Source organism: Mus pahari, chromosome 20 (genome assembly GCF_900095145.1).
Source record: "Mus pahari chromosome 20, PAHARI_EIJ_v1.1, whole genome shotgun sequence".
Lineage (NCBI taxonomy): Eukaryota > Metazoa > Chordata > Mammalia > Rodentia > Muridae > Mus > Mus pahari.
The window spans coordinates 46,808,250-46,811,723 of NC_034609.1; positions in this window are offsets into that span (position 1 = coordinate 46,808,250).

Here is a 3,474-nt window from a genome sequence, read left to right on the forward strand (position 1 = left end):
TTTTGTGTCAACTTGACACAGGCTGGAGTTATCACAGAGAAAGGAGATTCAGTTGGGGAAGTGCCTCCACGAGATCCAGCTGCAAGGAATTTTCTCAATCAGTGATCAAGGGGGGAGAGCCCCCCTGTGGGCGGTGCCATCCCTGGACTGGTAGTCTTGGGTTCTATAAGAGAGCAAGCTGAGCAAGCCAGGGGAAGCAAGCCAGTAAAGAACATCCCTCCATGGCTTCTGCATCAGCTCCTGCTTTCTGACCTGCTTGAGTTCCAGTCCTGACTTCCTTGGTGATGAACAGCAATATGGAAGTGTAAGCTGAATAAACCCTTTCCTCCCCAACTTGCTTCTTGGTCATGATATTTGTGCAGGGATAGAAACCCTGACTAAGACAGCCACTAAGACATTCTATGTATGTTAAGTGCTCACTGCAGTATGCAAGACTCTGGATAGCCAAGTGGTAGCACCTCGTGAGCAGTTAGAGGGTCTCCCCTCATCTATGACTGTCCTTCTGCACCTGGTCCTGAGTTTTCATTTCACATCGTATACCTTCTCTGTAAGGTCACTCCCAGAGCGTCGTGTAGGGGCATCATATGGTTGCTAAGCGATAAGTATCAGGTGACTCCGAAACTGTCTGTGCATATATTTTACATGTGTACTTATATTCTAGACTGGTAGAGATCAGTTCAAATTATTCATTTTAAAATTCCACATTTCCCAACTTAATCATTGAGATTCTTTTGTGCTTTTGTTGTTGTTTGTTTGTTTTGTTTTGTTTTCCTCGTTCAAGAGCAGCCTGAAGTCTATCAGGAGAAAGTGTTAAGAAAACAACAAAGGCTTCGTCTTCTGCTCAGGTGAACATTCCAGCTCTCCTTCGACAGAATGAGCTCACGCTCACAATTCTCGGGCGGGTCCCCGACAGGCGCCATCATCCGGCTGAGGCAGGACCTGTCGCCGACTGCACGCAGAACTGGAGGGTCAGGAGCGAAGAGCCAGCCTCCCTCCGCAAGCCCCTGACGCAGTCTCCTCCAGAGAATTTCAGAAGAACAAAGATTTCATATTTCTGCACTGCCAGAAATACACCACGGCTGATGCGCCCGTTTGAAAGGGTGCTATGGTTTGTCCTGTGGCTGCTGGGACAACCCTCCAGCCAGCCTGTCTCCGGCTGCAGAGTGGTACAAACCTCCTTGTGAGGACAGAGCCGGAGAGTCGTGGCCCAGATCATCCGTCAGGAACAGTCCCCAGAAGCAAAATGACCTGTGTCACGTTAGGGCAGAGATCCCCGGATGTACCTCAACTCCGCCCGAAGACCCCCACCCCACCCCCCAAGAAGGGAAGAAGCCTCAGTAACTTTTTCTCGCAAGCCCCACTTTTATAAAAGTCTCCACAAGAGGGCACTGTCTCAGACTTAAACTGGAGCGGTTAGGCTGGGCTGGCCTCATCCCCGCAGGGAAAAGCTGAGCGTCAACTTTTCTGAAAGACTCTTAAAAAAAAAAAAAAAAAATGAATGAATTAACTTCCTTTAAAGGTATGAGAGTTTTGTCCGCATGCATGCAGGTCTGTGAACATGTGTGCCTAGTGCCGGTGGAAGCCAGAAGAGAGCATTAATGAGCTCCTGGAACTGGAGTTGCAAATGATTATTAGCTATCATACGTGTGCTAAGAGTTGAACTCTGGTTTTCTGGTTCCAGCCCCCTTTAAAAGGATCTTATCAGAGGCAAATACATTATTGGTGACCAGCCAACTCTGTCAACAAGAGTGTTCAGATCCTTCTCAGTTTAATGCAGTTCTGTGTGCTTGAACCAAGCAGTATCCATGACCCCTGACAATCATTTGAAAGCTTTATTTAGGGTCTGAGAGGGACCGGGCACAGGAGAAAGCTCAGTGTGGGTCTGTGCCATTAGCCAGCACGCTTGGCCAGCAGGGCCACGTCCAGTGCTCAAGTCAAGCTCAGGACAGGCACACAGTCCCTTAGTCTGGGTTACCTTCCTTTTTGAACGTCATGTCTCCTCCTCCTCCTCCTCCTCCTCCTCCGCCTCCTCCTTCTTCTACTTCTTCTTCTTCTTCTTCTTCTTCTTCTTCTTCTTCTTCTTCTTCTTCTTCTTCTTCTTCTTCTTCTTCTTCTTCTTCTTCTTTCTTTTTGTATATATGAGCACATTGTCAGACACACCAGAAGAGGGCGTCAGATCCCATTACAGATGGTTGTGAGCCACCATGTGGTTGCTGGGAATTGAACTCAGGACCTCTGGAAGAACAGCTGGTGCTCTTAACCTCTGAGCAGCCATCTCTCCAGCCCCCAAGCTTGTTCTTAATCTATATACTCATGAGAGCCGAAAATTAAGATAGGATCCCATAAACTATTGCCCTGGGAACCTTTCTCAAATGAAGATCGATTGCATGAGCCTCTGAGGAGGTGAGGAGAGGATGCACCCTGAACACCCCACCGTGGGCATAAGGCTCTGTCATCACCTTTAAAAACAAACAAACAAACAAACAAACTAGCAAGACTAAGAGCTTCATCTGTGATTCCAGGATCGAGGAAGACTTTTTTTCCTCTCAAGGCAGAAACAAGATATCTGCCTCTTTATTATCAGTCAAAGCTGAGGACTGACTGAGACCTCTGTGTGTCCCTTTGCCTGCACCTCCAGTCTGACGAACTTGGAGAGCAAGGGCTGTGTCAAGCAGAGCCAGCTCCAGCAGCTCTGCGGACTGGCTCTGTCAGGGCAATGTCCAAGTCCGGCAGGTGCTTGGACAAAGCAAGAACCCAGGTGTTTAGCTTGGGCTGGGCGCTCACCCACAGCCACCCACAACTCCTGCACCCATGGGCATTGTTCTGTTCCTTGCCAAGCCCAGATGGTGAAGCAATGAGTGGCAAGATGGTCTGTGCTGTTCTCGTGTAGCAGGGCCATGCTAGCTAGCACTGTTGTGGGTTTATTGCCAGGCCATGTTAGCACAAGCGTGGGTTTACTGCTGGGCCACACTAGTGCTGTTGTGGGCTTATTGCTGGTCACATAATGAACACAGGAAACAAGGGTTGCTTCAACTTCACATAGAATAACGACTGATTGTGGATGGGCCCTGGGTGCTGGTACCCGTAGTAGCTCTGATTCAGGAGGAGACCATGGCTGGTATTCTCTTCATGTCTGCCTATTCAGTGTCTGATATCTGGCAATGCTCAATAAATCCTCACGTTGAGAGTGCAGATCCTCATATTTAACATGGGGTATGGTACTCAGTCTTTCTTCTCTGGGTCCATGTTCTCCTTCTTGTTGATCAGCTGATGAAACTCTTAAATTACACCTGGTACCAATTTGTCTTAGTCAGGGTCTCTATTCCTGCACAAACATCATGACCAAGAAGCAAGTTGGGGAGGAAGGGGTTTATTCAGCTTACATTTCCATACTGCTGTTGATCACCAAAGGATGCAGGACTGGAACTCAAGCAGGTCAGGAAGCAGGAGCTGATGCAGAGGCCATGGAGGGAT